Source organism: Nicotiana sylvestris, chromosome 6 (genome assembly GCF_000393655.2).
Source record: "Nicotiana sylvestris chromosome 6, ASM39365v2, whole genome shotgun sequence".
NCBI classification, from domain to species: domain Eukaryota; kingdom Viridiplantae; phylum Streptophyta; class Magnoliopsida; order Solanales; family Solanaceae; genus Nicotiana; species Nicotiana sylvestris.
This window is the reverse complement of record NC_091062.1, coordinates 36411371-36423583: the sequence shown is the minus strand read 5'-3', so window position 1 is coordinate 36423583 and position 12213 is coordinate 36411371. Positions and strand designations below refer to the sequence as shown.

General features: G+C 42.1%; 1 long non-coding RNA gene across 1 annotated transcript; it reads left to right on the top strand.

Annotated features, from left to right (window-relative positions):
- Positions 1-623: 623 nt before the first annotated feature.
- LOC138870152 (uncharacterized) lies at positions 624-2463 on the top strand. The gene is made up of 3 exons (XR_011400390.1): positions 624-752; positions 1919-2086; positions 2278-2463. It is a non-coding gene; the product is annotated as an uncharacterized lncRNA (long non-coding RNA).
- The last annotated feature ends 9750 nt before the right edge of the window (positions 2464-12213 follow it).

Genomic DNA, 12213 nt, shown 5'->3' with positions numbered 1-12213 from the left:
TCATTTTGTAATATTTTAGTAATCTTCTATCTATATAGAATAGGAGAAGCAAAGCCATATTATTGTGCCAAGTGTCAATACATAAATTAAACATGTGTCTAATTTTTGGACGAACTTCCAATTTCAAAAATAATTTAAAATTATTTCAAATAAATATTTAAATATGCTAATGCAGTTGCGGTTTTTTAAATTTGTTAAAAGAAGTTCAAAATGTTTAGAACTTCTTTAATTGGTTTACAGAAGTTTATAGACTTTAAAACTCCCAATTTAATATACATCTATACTTTGACTCCCACGTTTGTTGGTCTATTTATTTTAATTTCTTAAACCTGTAAATTAAACAAAAAAATTACTTCAATCACGTCTGGAGTTACTCCCACGTTTGAAATAGGATAATGTGCAATATGAATAGATTTCAAAAATAAACCGGACGAAATATTTTTTTTTTAAATAACTACGATCATCTTCCCAAACGTGGGTATCCCACCATTACTCCACAACTTATCCACTTTCTCCATAACTACATTAACAGTTTTATGTGACTCCTTTTAATTCCTTTTCCATTCTCTTTTTGCTTTGGTCAGAATACGAACTTTGCAAATATGGCTACAAAACTTCATGACATCAGACAAATTTCAAGCAACGCCATGCAATGGGATTTGAAAGTTAGAGTAGTTCGAATGTGGGAAATCCCGGATCGCTACAAGCCTGAAATACCTTATTCGATAGAGTTGGTATTACAAGATGCAAAGGTAACATATTTATAATTGCTTTCACTTTTTCTTCGTCTTCTCTGCTGCTATGGTTCATAGATTTTCCAATATGCAATCGTTTATTAGTTTCCAATAATCCTCAAAAAAATGAAACTACCAACTTGAAGTGATTATGTGCGAACATCTGATTGATAATTGTTTACTTCTTTCCAGCAAAAACATAATATTAACAATATATTACATCTTATATAATCCATCTGATAAAAAAATATGATGTTCCTCCTAAAACTGCTACAAAATATAACAATATGCATATATTCTGCCAATGGAAGTTACAATGTTTGTTGACAATTGTATAATCTCTATAGCTACTGCAAATTCTAAAAATATGCACATTCAGACAAAAAAAACTTTACAATGTTTGTTGACAATTGTTTACTAATTTCCAGCATTAACAATTTTTACCAATCTAATACATCCTAACAATTAATATGATTTTCTAGGGTGATCGTATACATGCCTCAATCGGGAAGTATGTTATAAAGTTCTTTAAGAATAAGATACATGAACTCGGCTTATATCGCATGACCTACTTTGTTGTCGGGCCAAATAATTTGAAATTAAAGACTACAACACACAATTTGAGGCTGACATTTACGCAGAGGACAATAGTTGAGGAAACTACTGATCCTACATAAATTAAACATGTGTCTAATTTTTGGACAAACTTCCAATTAATTTGGAAGTTCAAAAATAATTTAAAATTATTTCAAATAAATATTTAAATATGCTAATGCAGTTGCGGTTTTTTAAATTTGTTAAAAGAAGTTCAAAATGTTTAGAACTTCTTTAATTGGTTTACAGAAGTTTATAGACTTTAAAACTCCCAATTTAGTATACATCTATACTTTGACTCCCACGTTTGTTGGTCTACTTTTTAATTTGTTAAACCTGTAAATTAAACAAAAAAATTACTTCAATCACGTCTGGAGTTACTCCCACGTTTGGAATAGGATAATGTGCAATATGAATAGATTTCAAAAATAAATCGGACAAAATATTTTTTTTTAAATAACTACGATCATCTTCCCAAACGTGGGTATCCCACCATTACTCCACAACTTATCCACTTTCTCCATAACTACATCAACAGTTTTATGTGACTCCTTTTAATTCCTTTTCCATTCTCTTTTTGCTTTGGTCAGAATACGAACTTTACATATATGGCTACAAAACTTCATGACATCAGACAAATTTCAAGCAACGCCATGCAATGGGATTTGAAAGTTAGAGTAGTTCGAATGTGGGAAATCCCGGATCACTACAAGCCCGAAATACCTTATTCGATAGAGTTGGTATTACAAGATGCAAAGGTAACATATTTATAATTGCTTTCACTTTTTTCTTCGTCTTCTCTGCTGCTATGGTTCATAGATTTTCCAATATGCAATTGATAATAGGTGAATTTAACTATAATTAGGCCCTAAATAACCACCTTCTTGTATAGTTTGGATGATAAAAGTGATAACAAAATGCTCTTATTAGTGTTTTTCATGCTTTGCAGGTTATATATGACCAGAGAAGGCTATGGAGTACTTTTGGGATCAAATATAGAGAAAAAGAGGTCGATCGTAAAATTCCGTCAAGTAAACCACGCGAAACAGCTCAAGTCAGAACTGAAAGAGTACTGCCGCGGTTCCATCGCGACCGCGGCAGAACCGCGGTAGAAGATCCCTGCAGACAAAGTGAGAATCAGAGAGCATGTTTGGCCGCAGTTTGACCGCGACCGCGGCAGAACCGCGGCGGAGGCGGAGAACTTCAGGGACTAAAGTGCAAAACACGGGATTTTTAGCCCAAAACCCTATTTTAAACACTAGACTCCGCCCAAGAGAGGCATGTATTGATTTGGAGAGTATTTTGGCAAGGAAAAATAATTGTGAGAGATCACCCAAAACATCTTTCTTCTTTTCTTTGATTTTTCTTGCAAGTTTTATGATGAATATTGTTTTAGTTTGTTTACCCATAGTTATAAGTAGCTAAATCCTTTGTCTAAGGTTTTGATGGAACCTATTAGAGGATGAACTTCTTGTTTATGTGAATACAAATTGCTAGTCTCAATCTTTATTTGTTCAACTTTGTGCATGTTGTAGTTAATTGACAGAATCCTCAATTAGCTGTGCCTATTTAGTGTGCATAACTCGGGAGAGAGTGCATATTTAGGTTATTGTTGAACAACACCACTCCCAAAGTATAAGAGGGATCTATAACTGCGGGTTTAAAGGCGGGATTAGGGATAACGAAGCCTTGAGTGCAATCTAAAGTGAACCGTGTTAATTGGAGCTAGCTAGTGTATCTCGGGAGGGTGCATTGAGTATATTATTGTGATTACTCGAGAGAGATTTATGGTAAGATGAACGTTCATGATTGATAGAGAGGTGTTGGTCAATTTGTATGAAGCATAAACAGAAGGGATTCCATCAATAGGGGAAGTCATTACCTTAGCATTTTCTCATTATTGTTTACAACCTTAGCATCCTTAGTTGACAGCTATTTATTTACTTGCAATTTTAGTTATTAAAGACACCATCAACTGTGATTCAAACGTTTGGGAAAATTGGTTCTCAAGAGTTTAATGGGTCTAAAGATAGTGATTGATAGGTTAACTCTCTGTGGATTCGACTCTAGGCAGAATACTCAGGTTATATTTGCAACGTCCGCAAGGTCCTTTTTATAAGGCATAGTTGGACGTGATCAAATTTTGGCGCCGTTGTCGGGGAGTTAACGGAATTATCAATTACCATTGATAGAAATACAAAAATTCTTAGTGTAGTCAGTTTTCTCTACACCAAATTTTTGATTGAAATTTTTGACGGTTGTTGACGGGGTTGCACAGGTGTATGCCTAGAAACTCTATGAGGACTGGAGAACTACTTGAAGGACTCTCAGACCCCGAGAAAATATTTCGGATATTGAACCATGCCAACAAAAGACTTCAACAACCTCATCAAACACACAAACTCGAAATTGACATTGGTGATGTAGACAACGTCAACGGAAACGTCAGAGATATGGCACCTCCTGTGCCTGAGGCTGCACTATATGACTGGGCACAACCCACAGCTGACAATTTGGCCACTTCCATTATTGTGCCCGCGATACAAGCTGAATCGTTCCAGATCACGAACAACATGCTGCACTTGCTGTAAAACAAGGGACTATTTTCTGGGACACCAGCCGAAGATCCTCAGCAGCACTTGAAGAACTTCCTGTCGATTTGCAAAACTCAAAGGCAACCCAACGTAACTCCGGAAGCAATCAGGCTGTTATTATTTCCATTCTCGGTGACAGGAGCTGCTCAGGTCTGGCTAAACTCACTCCCCATAAACTCTATAGATACTTGGGATGAGTTAGTCAAGCAATTTCACATCAAGTTCCACCTGCCTAATAAAATAGCTCAACAAATTGATGAGATCGTGAGCTTTAAACAGAAACCAATGGAGACACTGCATGAGACATGGAGCCGGTTTAAAGGAATATGGTTATATGTCCACACCATGGTATTCCAGATCAGATGTTGGGACAACGGTTTTACATGGGACTGTCAGATAGCATGAAGAACATTGTAGATGCCTCAGCTGGTGGGGCATTTTTGAGCAAAACTTGGAGAGAAGGTCAGAGTCTGCTTGACCAAATGGCTCAGAATTCAGGGTGGACGACGAGGAATGCACCTATCACTCCAGTGGTACACTCAGTGCCTTTTGACCATCAAATTCCATGGCTGAAAATGTGGCGACCCTCTTGACACAGATGAGCATACTCACCAAAAAAGTGGAGGAATCAGGGCAGAAACAGCAAGTGCACATTGTAGATACTACCAATGGGGGCTTGTGCACATCTTGCATTAGTCAGCCAGTTGGTAATCCTTGGAATGCAGAACATGATCATCATCATCAGCACCCTGAAGACATGAACTATGTGTCAAACTATGGAGGCCAAAGACAGGGCAATCAAAACTGGGGTCAGCAAACTCAGCAGCCATACAGACCACCTCAGCCACAGTACAACGCTGGAAGCATGGGAGGTATGAGACCTCCCAACAATATGGCACCTTATCCAAGGCCACAGGGGTACAACAATCAGCAACAAGGGTATCCCCCACCTCAGCAACAACATGGTGGAAGGCAAGAAGATGAGTTCACTAGACTTGAAGCAATGATGCAGCAGGTTATTGGGTCCAATGCAAAAATAAATGAAAGAGTAGATACACATGACGCAACAATCAAAAATATTGAAGTGCAATTGGGCCAAATTTCAATGTCTCTGAACAATCGTCCTCAGGGGACATTACCTGCAGACACCCAGATTAATCCAAAAGATCAGGGCCCAAAGCAGCTGATGGCGGTGAGTCTCCGTAATGGCAGGGATCTAGATGTAGAACAAGAGAGAGCTCGAGAAAATATACAGGCTGAGACATTCATTCCAGTGCCCATTGAGCTGGATGAGTCTACGATACTGACAGAGGTGACAGTCCAGCCTGCTCAAGAAAAAAAGAACATTCAGCAGGAGACCGAGAAAGTAGCTGAGCCAGTTGAAGAGCCAGTAGTTGAAATAGTAGCTGATAAAGAGAAGTCCCAAGTGATTGGGAAGAAGAGACCTCCTGCACCCTTTCCACAGAGGCTGGCCAAGCATCAAAAGGAGGAGCAGTATAAAAAGTTCTTTAAAATGCTCAAACAAATCCAGGTAAATATTCCACTGATTGAAGCTTTAAAGGAGATGCATGGGTACGCAAAAATGATGAAGGACTTGATATCCTGGAAATTTGATTTTCAAGACTTGGCTACCGTTGCACTTACTCAGACCTGTAGTGTAGTGGTGACGAGACCTATTGCTGAAAAGCTGTCTAATCCAGGTAGCTTTACAATTCCATGCACTATTGGGAATTTCGCCTTTGCTAAGGCGCTCTGTGATTTAGGGGCCAACATTAATCTTATGCCCCTATCTATCTATAAGAGGTTGGCATTGGGAGAGCTAAACCCACCTCCAAGTTGTTGCAGCTGGCCGACAGGACTGTGAAACGTCCATTCGGTATCCTTGATAATGTGCTTATTCAGGTGGGAAAATTTGTGTTCCCTGCAAATTTTGTGATCTTGGATTGCAAAGTGGATGAAGAGATTCCTATAATCTTAGGAAGACCATTCTTGGCCACGGGGAGAGCTCTGATTGACTGTGAGATTGGGGAGCTCAAAATGAGACTCAATGATGAGGAAATAATATTCAATGTACAGAAGTCTATGAGAGTTCGCCAATTGCTCTCTTATTGATGTCGTGGATGTAATTGTAGAGTCTGATGATGAGGTATTGACAATTGAGGACCCCCTTGCTGCATGTTTGATGAACTTAGATGAAGTGAATGGTGAGGATTTGGCGGAATGGGTGTTGGCATTGGAAGGTAGAGGGTTTTGGGAGAGAAATCTAGAGTTTGAGCCCTTGCACTTAGAAAAGAGAGAAACTTCTCCAGCTAAGCCATCCATTGAAGAACCACCAAAGCTGGAGTTAAAGCCATTGCCAGCCCACCTCAGGTATGAATTTATGGGACCTGACTCCACATTACCTGTTATTATCTCATCTAGTTTGTTAGATGTGCAGGTTCAAAAACTTTTACAGGTACTAAAGGAGTGCAAAACTGCCATGGGGTGAACCATGGCAGACACCAGGGGGATCAGCCCCGCCTACTGTATGCACAAGATTCTGCTGGAAGAGGGGCACAAACTTTCCAGGGAACATCAGAGGAGGCTGAACCCCAACATGAAGGAAGTGGTGAAGAAGGAGGTGATAAAGTGGTTGGATGCGGGAATTATTTTCCCAATATCTAACAGCAGCTGGGTGAGCCCAGTGCAATGTGTTCCTAAAAAGGGTGGCATGATGGTTGTGACAAATGACAATAATGAATTGATCTCAACAAGAACCGTCACAGGCTGGAGAATTTGTATGGACTATCGAAAGTTGAATCTAGCCACCCGGAAAGACCACTTCCCACTTCCCTTCATTGATCAGATGTTGGACAGATTGGCAGGGAGGTCACACTTCTGTTTTCTGGATGGGTACTCAGGGTACAATCAGATCTCCATTGCACCGGAGGACAGAGAAAAGACCTCCTTCACATACCCGTATGGCATTTATGCCTTTAGACGGATGCCCTTTGGCCTATGCAACGCACCTGCCACATTCCAATGATGCATGATGGCCATATTCACTGACATGGTTGAGGACATAATGGAGGTGTTCATGGATGACTTCTCAGTGGTGGGGAATTCATTTGATGAATGCCTGATAAATCTGATGCGTGTGCTAAAATGGTGCATCGAGACTAACTTGGTTCTGAACTGGGAAAAGTGCCATTTCATGGTACAAGAAGGCATAGTCTTGGGGCACCGGGTGTCAAGCAAGGGAATAGAGGTGGATCGCGCGAAAGTTGATGTAATAGCAAAGCTTCCTCCACCAACTTCAGTCAAAGCCATCAAAAGCTTCCTTGGACATGCCGGTTTTTATCGGAGGTTCATAAAAGACTTCTCCAAAATCGCCAACCCTCTCTGTAAGTTGTTAGAAAAAGATCACCCATTTTTGTTTTCTGATGATTGCAAGGTAGCATTTGAGGAGTTAAAAAAGAGACTGGTCACAACACCCATCATTGTTACCCCCAACTGGGAGCAACCGTTCGAACTAATGTGTGATGCCAGTGACTATGCAGTGGGAGCAGTGCTAGGCCAGCGGAATGACAAACTGATGCACCCAATCTACTATGCTAGTAGAACGCTAAGTGGAGCCTAGTTGAACTACACTGTGACTGAAAAGGAGATGTTGGTTGTAGTGTTCACGTTTGACAAGTTCCGATCCTATCTGATAGGGTCCAAGGTAATTGTATATACTGACCATGCAGCTCTCAGGTACTTAATAGAAAAGAAAGAATCTAAGCCATGCCTGATTCGTTGGGTGTTGCTATTGCAAGAGTTCGATCTTGAGATTCGTGACCGTAAGGGCACTGAGAATCAAGTCGCTGATCATCTATCACGACTTGAGGGACCTAAAAATGTAGTTGAGGTCGAGGAAATACTGGAAACTTTTCCAGACGAGCAGCTGCTCGCCACCACTCATCAGGAAGCGCCATGGTATGCAGACTTTGCTAATTACCTGGCCAGTGGTATAGTTCCTCATGACCTTTCATCGGTCCAAAGGAAAAGATTTTTTCTTGAAAGCCTCCAGTATTGCTGGGATGAACCTTATCTGTTTAGAATATGCCTTGATAATATGATCCGGAGATGCGTCCCCGAGATAGAGAAATTTTCTGTTTTGTAGGCTTGTCACGCATCAGCGTATGGTGGACACTTTGGAGGGGTAAGGACAGCGGCAAAGGTGCTAGAGGCTGGATTCTTCTGGTCGATAGTGTTTAAAGATGCTCACCTATGAGTGAAGGGCTGCAATGAATGTCAGCGGACCGGGAACATTTCTCGACGCCACGAGATGCCCATGAACCCAATTCAAGAGGTGGAAGTGTTTGACGTCTGGGGGATTGACTTCATGGGTCCCTTCGTTAGCTCCTATGGCAATAAGTATATTATTGTTGCTGTAGACTATGTGTCCAAATAGGTGGAAGCTGCGGCGTTACCTACCAATGATGCAAAAGTGGTGGTGGGATTTCTAAAGAAGAACATATTCACCCGCTTTGGGACACCACGAGCAATTATCAGTGATGGAGGCACTCATTTCTGCAACAGGGCCTTTGAAAAGTTGCTTGCTAAGTACGATGTGCGCCACAAGGTGGCTACTCCTTACCACCCGCAAACTAGTGGACAGGTTGAAGTGTCCAACAGAGAAATCAAGAGTGTGTTAACCAAAACTGTGAACGCCACAAGAACTGATTGGGTGAGGAAGCTAGATGATGCACTCTGGGCTTACAAAATTGTCTTCAAAACTCCAATTGGTATGTCACCATACAAGTTGGTGTTTGGGAAGGCCTGCCACCTGCCAGTGGAACTTGAACATAAAGCGTGGTGGGCATTGAAACAGCTGAACTTAGACATGGAAGCTGCGGGCACGTCAAGAGTCATTGATTGCATGATCTCGAGGAATTCAGATATCTTGCTTTTGAGAGCACAAAATTGTACAAGGAGAGAATGAAGAGGCTGCACGACCAGAACATTGTTGAGATAAATTTCAAAGCCGGGGACATGGTATTGCTATACAACTCAAGACTACGTCTGTTCCCAGGTAAACTTAAGTCACGATGGTCTGGACCATTTCGAGTAGTTGAAGTTTTCCCTTCAGGAGCTGTTGAGATTTCCACAGAGAATGACTCTCGTACATTCAGAGTCAATGGTTAAAGATTGAAGCCATATGTGGGCATGAGCGAGAAAAACGAAGTGTCTGAGCTGCACCTGACTGAACCACAGAGGTCGAGTGAGCCTTAAATGCGCTCATCCTGCGTCGTGTCGTGACGTTAAATCAGGCGCTGCGTGGGAGGCAACCCACAAAATTGTTGTAAGTGTAACACATTATATGAAAAAAAACAATCAGACAACTACCCAGACCGCGTTTCCACAGCGACCCCGGTCAAACCGAGGTCAGAGACCCTCTCTGGACTTCGTTCACCGCATTTCCACCGCGACCGCGGTAGAACCGCAGTGGGGACCCCTCTCTGAACTTCGTCTACCGCGGTTCAACCGCGACCGCGGCAGAACCGCGGCAGACCCCGTCGGGCCCAGGTATGTAGAAATCTTTTTTAATTCACCCCCCCTTTCTAATTCACATAACCCTGCACCCATCCCAAAACATTTATTCCCCCTCCCTATTCTGAAACAGAATGCCCCCCCCCCCCCAAAATAAAACCCAAATGCTCTCTTCTCTTTCTCTCTCAAATCCCTCCCTTACTCCCAACAACCGCCATTGTTATCTTCTCCACACCTCCTCTCACCACTACCCACCCCTTCCAACCTTCATCAAGTAAGTGTTCTCTTCTTTTTGAGTCTATTTCTTCTTCTAATTAGTGTAAATTAGTCTAAACTAGTTTAGTTAAACCCTAGGTAGGAATAGTGTAGATTTTCTTTCAATTTTTGCTTCTTCTCTGTTTTTATTGTTGTATTTACTTCTTGTGGATTTGTTTGGTGCTAAAATGGTTGGGTCTTTCTTATACTTCGATTGTGGGGATTGTTTCGATGATTTGGAGGCCTAGAAATAATTTTTGCGGTGTAGTTTGGGGGAGGGCCCTTTTTGGCTGGAAAATTTGGGGCTTGTGGTGCTATTTTGAGGCATTTTGTGCCTATCCTAGGTTGTGGTAGTGTTGTATTTGGTGAATGGTGGTGTTATATTTAACGTGAATCACTTGAGGGAGTAAGTGTGGGGTGTTGTATGCCAGAATTTGTAAGAAAGTTGTGGGGCCATTGTGGAGGTTGTAACCTGGAACACCTCACTAGTTGGGGGTTTGGCATAGTGTATGAATGGAATAAATGGGGGATATTATTTGGTGCCATCGGGTGGTGAAGTCTGAGTAACCATCCGACTGGCACATGTAGGATATATTTGATGGTTCTCTTGTATTTTTTGCAGGTCATATGGCTCGTAAGAAGCAAAAGAGATCGGCAGGCACGTCCCAACAACCTACATATGATGCTTCAAGGTTCGAATCGGAATTGGCAGAGGACGACTTTCATGCCAAGGCCTCAAAGAGCTTCATCCCTGAGATTCCGATTGACAGGGCAGCCCTCCGTGCAGAAAAAGAGGAGATGTATGAGGAAATCTGGTGGAGGGAAATGGAGTTCTTATTTGATGAACCTGAAACGGTGAACAGGATGTTTGTAAGAGAGTTCTACGCGAACTGCCTATCACATACGTTGCGGGAGGTGACTGTGCGGGGCAAATGGGTAGATGCCTCAGTTGAAACTATTCAACAAGTGTTGCGGCTGCCCCAGTTTACTGGTGATGTCGACTATTACCAGGACGCACTAGGAGTCACTTTGGATATTATGACTGATGCACTCTGCGCAGGGGGGCAACTAATCTGGATACGTGACCATATCACCCTGAACTCCAATTCATTCACCCATTTGGCTAAGTGTTGGCTCACTGTCATTTGCAGCCGGTTCTTGCCCTCAGGCAACACGACTGACGTGAACTTCCAAAGAGCCCTCTTGACGTGGTGCTTCGTCACAAAGAAAGATTTTGATGCGGCAAGACTTATTGGTGATGAAATGATCATACGGTCCCCGCTGAGGTCAAAGGGCTTCTACTTCCCCTCCCTGGTGACTACATCGTACCTACTGAAGAATGTCCCCACCAATCCTACTGATGGAGAGTTGCCCCCTAAAGCAGCTTTCAAAGCTTCGGGCATCAGAGTGGGCAGGAGTGCACGCACCACCATTCAGATCGATGATGAGGATGATGACCCGGTTCCCATGGCACCATCCAGGAGATCCTATGACAGTGCCGGACCCTCTCGGCACCCCCATGTTGGGGCAGGCTTATCCAGATCATAGTCCACCCAGCCTATGTTGCGTTCTATGGAGGAAGAGGTCGCGGATCTTCGCACCTCGGTGGAGGGCCTACACACGCGTATGGATGCCATGTCTCAGCGGCAGGCCAGGTCTGAGAGCCGGTTTATGTCCTGGTTCTGTGCTTTGGGGAGAGCTTTCCACGTGGACCCCAGCACCGTCTCCGACTCTGATTGAGGATCAGGGAAGTCTTCTTACCCTTCTGCTCGTTATTTTTGATATGACATGGGGACATTCCATAATTTTTAAGTGTGAGGTGGGAGACTTGCTTGGGTAATGTATTGTAATGTATATAGACATGGTGTATGTTATAGTATTTGATAGGTGTTGTTGTGTATAATTGACTGTACTCACATTAGAAGTAACTGACTTGGCCCAACGACGGACACTTGTCGACGGGTCTCTTGAGGGTCAAAGTCGGATTTAAAAAAAAATAAAAAATAAAAAAATGTAGAGGACTCTTCCTGAGGACGGACCACTTGGACAGTACTCTTGAGGGAAGTAGTCCATGTAGTTTCTTTATTTTATTTTATTTTTTCTTTTTTAGGTAGTGTAGTAATTTTCCCTTGGTTTTTCTTTTGACCACGGTTCTTTTCCAAGGGCTTTTCTTGAACCGGGTTAGGTAGATTTTTCGTTTGTAGTTTTTGGACCAAAATGGGTGAAGGCTAGAATGCAACCTTGATGTACACACCTGAGAATAACAAAAACGAACATGAGGGTGTGACGTCAAGGCTCGTTTGTAGACTCGTAAATCTATGCCTTAATTTTGCACATCCTGTCTTGCTTGAACGCTCGTATGAGTGTGTTGATAAACTGATTCGGAATGAGTTACATGCCAAGTGTGTGTGAGCTATTACTTGTGTTCTGTGCTTGCATGTGATACCTAGAACTTTCCCTGTGTGTTTGCAAAGCGAAATAGAAGTTGTTTGGTTTTAGAGATGATTGAGGCATTTCTTTGT